Genomic DNA, 5904 nt, shown 5'->3' with positions numbered 1-5904 from the left:
TGCTATGTGTTGCCTCCCTGAGGGGCAGTCTAACTCATGGCCGAAGCTTCCAGTCTAGGCTTCACGTACCCAAGAAGGCTGGCACAACCCTGCCTCAGAGTATCTTCAGGACAAAGATTTCCCCCAGAGAGGGCCTGGGTGGAGGCCATTGTGTCTTGCTGAGAGGATCCAGCAGTCACCAGGAGAAACTGCAGCCAGGGTCAGGGTCAGGGGTAATTAGGGCAGCAGCCTTTGTTCTCCACACAAAACCCTAGGAGTCTCATAAAGAAGCAGGAGAGGCTGGGACCTGGCAAGGACCCATGGGAGCAGCTATGAATGAAAATTTATGGGACCCAGTCATTATCCGGCAGGCTCTATGTGCTGGTATCATGCCACCATACCCACAGACGGTTCCCCAAATTAACTTGCTGCTGCACAGGTTTCTTACAACATTTTACCCTAAGGCTTGGGTCAGAACTACTCAGTGAACCTGGAGTTAGGTATCCAAGCTTCCTACACATGGCCCTCTTGCCCCCCTCCCCCTGACTCTGAGGACATATACAAACTTCAAGTTTGTGGGTCTTCTCAGCTGGGTCCTTCCAGCTTCTGATATGAGTGAACCTGTGGGCCATCTAAACAGTAGCCAGGGCTGAAAATGTGGCATTGCTGTGGATAGGGAAGTGTTGAAGTGTTGCATGTATTGGGGGGGGCACACACAGGGGGGTTGTTGAACCAAACCCCAGCTTCTAGGTCTTTCTTCATTTGCCCTGAATCCCCCCCCACACACACACTTTTACTTAGAATGAAAAAAAAAAAAAAAAGAACATTTTGTCCCCACAAAGAAGTCAGCAGTGCACAGACAAGGTTATTTATTCAAACTTTTTTCCTAAGTCCAGTCCCCTCTGTGAGTCTGTGAGCACTACTCAGAAAGTCTTACAACCACAGCAGCTCAAGTCTTGCAAACTCTATAGCTCCTCCCCCAGCCCCAGCCACCAAGTTCCCAAGTCTAAACTTCTGATTCATATGAGAAAACTAGGTCTCCTAACTGTGTGACTCTGGGCCAGGGATGCTTCTGTCCTTTGGAGAAAAACAAAACAACCAAAACCATAAAACTCAGAGGACAACACCATCTCCTTGCACACGCTCCTAGGCAGATAGATAGGGCTTTCAATGTGCCTTTTGTTTGATGCTGGTGTTTCCACATCCTCTTCTTGAAGAGGGAAAGGTCAGCACAAGGCTCCCGGGTGTTCACAAGCCCTCTGCCTTCACTCAGGGGCCAGGAATTTCCCCTTCTTTGGACCTCTTTAAAAAAAAAAAACAGTCCGGATAAGAAAGACCATGAGCTTGCTCCCTCATCTAAACTTCTAGCTCACAGGCAACTCTTTCCTTTTCCACACTCCAGTCACTGTGCAAGCATAGGGGGGCAGGCAGGGATTCACCAGCAGCCAAGTCGCCTGTTTCTCCAGCCCCAGTCACTATCCCTTTATCTGTACCTTCAAAATAAAATAAAATAAAATAAAGAAAGAAAGGAAGGAAGAAAAAAAGAAAGAAAGGAAAGAAAGAAAAGAAAAGAAAAGAAAAGAAAAAAGAAAAAACAATAATAAGCAAAACCAGGCACCTCTGGGAACAGCCTCTGGCCTCCTGCCCTGCCCTGTGTAACCAGCCTGTCCTCACACCCACGAGGGAGGGAGGAGACTGCACTAGTTAACCCTCTGGTCTACCAGGCCCAGTTCCCAGGTTGCAGCAGAGGCAAACTGTTGCTCAAGAAAACCATTGGCACCAGGAGGCAGCTAGAGCCAATGGCTCTCTATGTAGCGCCAAGGCAGGGGCTTCCACGGGCCCCTTCCAAATCCAGGGGGTTGGTCCCCACTGTCCATGCCTGGGGCTGTCCACCCACGGGGCTCCAAATGTCCCTGGCAGTGCAGAGAGGAGGGAAAGGCTGGCCGAGCGGTGCACTCACCCCGCCAGCCCAGCCGCCAGCCAGCTTCTTGGAGATCTCAGAGAGAACATTTGTTTGGGCTGCCAAGTTAAATCTTCCTCCCTCATGTCAGGGCATTGGAAAAGCAGTCAGGGGAAAGGGGAAGGGGGAGAGCGGGGGAAGGAGCCGCGGGAAGGAGGGCGGGAGAAAGCGAGCAAGCAATCCAGGCGGGCAGGCTCTGAGCCTCAGTTACTCTTAGCACTGCCAGCCCAAGAAGCTGCAGCTCCCAGGGCAGATGTTGACCGAACTATCTACCAGAGATCTGGTCACCCGGGCTTTCAGGGCTCCCGGGTGGGGTGCGGGATGCCAGGCTCCTTGAGCCCGGGCTGCGGGAGAGGCCCTTCGTCCTGCTCCGGGCTGGAGGCACAAGGTGGAACTGTAAACCAGAGAAAGGAAAGTTTTCAGCAGGTAAAGGAAAGGGCAGAGTAGCCGCGCCGATCCGTTTTCCCCCGGGAAGGGTGGGGGGCCCAGGCCCGCAGTCCTGGCGCGCTCCCGTCCGCTAGCCCTCCCGCCCGGGTTGTTTACATTCCTGGAGTGTCTTTTAAACCCGAGGCTGTGGCCGGCTCCTGGCCTTCTCCCGCGGCTTCGGGGCAGTCTCCCGTGAAAATCTGCTGGCGCACAATGGCCGGGAGAGGAGGCCGCCCCTCTCCCGCGCCCCCACCGCTCCAGGGCGGGGAGCCTGCCCTCTGCACCGCGCCCTCTCCCCGCCTGGCCAGCTTCCTGGACAGATGTCCCCGGCCAGGGGGCGACGCGATCCCGCAGCCTGCACCACGACACCGAGGCCGTGCTCCCCACTGTTTTCTCCCTGGCCCTGACGCCAGGAATGTGAAACAAGCTTTCAGAGCTTCCCTCCCACAATCCGGACCGAGCTTCAGCTCCGGCCCGGCCCCCCAACCTCCTCCCGGGTCGGCCTCCCACTCCCCCGGGGCCGCGGTCGCCGCCGTCGCCGCCGGAGACAGAGAGGAAGAAAGAACACGGGGAAATTACTTTCGTATTTGCAACGCGCGCGCGCATTCACACACACACACACACACACACACACACACACACACACACACACACACACACATCTTCCCCTTGGGCTCGCCTCCCGACTGGGGCAGCCCCCGCCAGACGTTGGCCTGAAAGCCCCTTCGGCTTCCGAAGCCCGAACGAGAAGCCTCAACACATCTCCTCAACGTGTCCTGCTTTAGCCACGCGCCGCGTTTCCCCGAGCTATTCTCCCCCCAAAACAACTTAACCGCGCCCCCATCTCCCATGTACAAAAGTGTGTTCTCCATAGAAATTTGGAGGCACAACTTAACATCACCAACCCCTGGCCACCCTAGAATCCAGCGCCTTCCTGGCGGTTCTCCTACGCACACAGGAGCACAACTTCACATCTTTCCAAAAGGAGCAAGGGAGACCTAGCCAGTTCTTCCCGGGTCCTCTCCTCCCTCCTCCGAATCCGTATCCCGGCCGGCCCCCGACTGTTCGGAGCGACGGCTGGAGGCGCGCCGGCAGGAGGCGGGCACCGAGTCCGCGCGCACAACCACACCGGCGCCCCGTACATCCGAAAACCCCCGGGTCCCCGCGCTCATCCGGAGCCGCTCTACACAAGCTGGGTGCTCGCTGGTGGCCAGGGCCTCCGCCCCCGGCGGCCAGGGCAGCAGCGCCGAGCCCGCACGGCTGGCTTCTCTCGCCTGGCCGGAGCTAAACCTTTAAGCGGAAAGCCCTAGTAGAGTACCCGGCGCTCGCACCCTGACGATCCGCCGGGAGCGGGTGGAAGCCTCGGAGCTAACGGGCGCTTGGCTCTGTCCCCAAACTTACAGGGCTCTGAGAGCACCACTGCCACCGCTGGAGGACGCGCCGCTGCCACCGCCGTGTAGGGCAGGCAGGAGCCCGGAGGAGCGCAGCGAGAGCGCGGAGATCCACTCGGCTCCGGCTCCGGTTCCCGCTCCTCACCGGCCGGCGCTAGGGTCAGCGCGCTGCGCCGGCGCTGCTCGCTTGCTCTGCGGCCCGATCGCAGCTCGCCCAGCCGGCCGCTTGCTCTCCGGGGCGCCCGCCGCCGCCGCTCGCTTTTTTAATGTCCACAGACAGTGAAAAGGAACTCGGCGTTAGGGGGTGAGTAAGTGAATCAACTCGCCCGGAGCCGAGCAAGTTGAAGTGTCAGATTACATTGGCTATTCTATTTCCAAAGGGCCCCGCGCCGCCGGCCTCCCGCAAAAGCCGGCACGGAGTAATGGCGGGAGCGGAGCGCCGCGCCTCCAGCGCGCAGGTCTGCTGGCCTTGGTTCGCTCTCCATCTGCGCGCTCGCTGCGCTCTCCCTTTCCCTTTCCTTTCCCTTCCGCCTCTCCCCTTTCCCTTCTTTTCCTCCCTCTCTTCCCTGTTCCCAGGTCTCAGCTCTCTTCCAGACCCTGTTAGGCTCCTCGCCACCCTTACCCTCATATGCTGCTTTGCTCACTCTCTTGTCCCTCCTCTCGCCTCCCTTTACTGCTCTTTAACGCCCCCCCCGCCATTCCATAAGTTTGGAGCCGGGAGACTGATGTGCCTAGGAAAGGACCACGTTGGTAGGAGCAAAATTATTGCCAGAAGGCATACCCCGCTTCCTGCTGGTACCCTGGCTCTGGGGCCTTAGGTTCTGTTAGCCACCTGAATTGGGGTGACTGGGTTGCTAATGAGACACGGTGTGCGGAGTTTCCCCCTGAGACTTTGGGACAGAGGTTGAGAGGACCCTAATCTTTACTACCAAGGGGGACGTAGGGGGAGGTGAAGTGCGCTTCCATTGACATATGAGAAGGAGCGAGGGATACAGAGGTAACCATAAGTACCCACTGCTACTTGAAGTTTAGAGCAAGAACGCCATAATGCTTGGTAGGGAGCGCCTGGAGCGCTGCGAGCTGAGCGCTCCCGCTTTGCAGAGGTGGAAATAACCCAACCGGCTCACAGCCCAGAGCTGGGCTCCACTCCTGTCGTGCCTTAGGGCACTCACGAAGCACAGTTAGGTGCGCCCACTCGCGGGGGTTTTCCTCGCAGACCGGCCCCTAAATGTATCCAAGCGCGCACTCCCTTTGGCTCAGGTCCATTGCCACTCACACAAAAACTCCTACACAAACGGCACGCCGATTTGCGCCTACCTTTCAGCAAGGCACGCATAGCATGCACGACCCCGACACACACTTGTACACACACTTTCCATCCCAGATATGCCCGTGCACCTGGAGTCATACAATTGTACACACAAATATCGCTGTATGCCATCCCCGGTACGTTAAAAAAACAAAACAAAAACAAAACACGAGGCATTCCCCCGTGCACTACGTCTCTCGTTCATGTACACATACCACACATTTCCCCTTACTCTTCCACATCCCTTCCTCAACCCCATCCGCCTCCTGATTAGAAGGACTCTAGTCCTAAAGATAACTAGCGTTTAGGCTGGACACGCGCGCGCGCGCACACACACTCCCCTTCAGGGCAGGCGGGGGAGGCTTGGGCTGGAGCCCGCTAGGGACTCCAGGTGTGGCGATGACTCCGTGCTCCGCTTTTTGCAGGCAGCCACGGTGTCGGAGGCGAGGCGAGGAAGGGAGCTGGAATAACAAAGGCAAGTTGGGAAGAGCGCAAGGGGGCGCAGCCCCGGCTGGGCCGCGGGGGGAGCCTTGCTCTGCCGGGTCGACGGAGGCAGCTTGGCCGCCAGCCGGGGGAACCGGAGGTGGGGAGGAAAGGTGGGGGGAGAGGGGCGGAGCCGCCGCGTGACGTCAGAGAACAATGACACCGCTGGGGGCGGGTTCGGGCTGGCAGCCCGGGCGGGGGTCTTTCTCAGGGCCTGGGGCGGGCGGATGAAGTCTTGGCCTCGCCGGGGCGGCAGTTTGATTGACGAGGTCCGCATGGGAGTGCAGACGTGCCACGCAGACTCGCGAGTCCTGAGCCTCTTGGGTGGTGATCATAGCGCACCGCGGGCCAACAGG

At 58.4% G+C, this 5904-nt stretch overlaps 1 long non-coding RNA gene across 1 annotated transcript; it reads right to left on the bottom strand.

The window, feature by feature from the left end:
* Positions 1 to 833: 833 nt before the first annotated feature.
* On the bottom strand, positions 834 to 3000 carry LOC116914695. Its single transcript, XR_004389762.1, has 2 exons — positions 1940 to 3000; positions 834 to 1472 (listed from the first exon to the last, which is right to left on the bottom strand). It is a non-coding gene; the product is annotated as an uncharacterized LOC116914695 (long non-coding RNA).
* Between the last annotated feature and the right edge of the window lie 2904 nt (positions 3001 to 5904).

The sequence above is a fragment of the Rattus rattus genome, chromosome 13 (assembly GCF_011064425.1).
Source record: "Rattus rattus isolate New Zealand chromosome 13, Rrattus_CSIRO_v1, whole genome shotgun sequence".
Lineage (NCBI taxonomy): Eukaryota > Metazoa > Chordata > Mammalia > Rodentia > Muridae > Rattus > Rattus rattus.
This window is presented reverse-complemented; position numbering and strand designations above follow the sequence as displayed.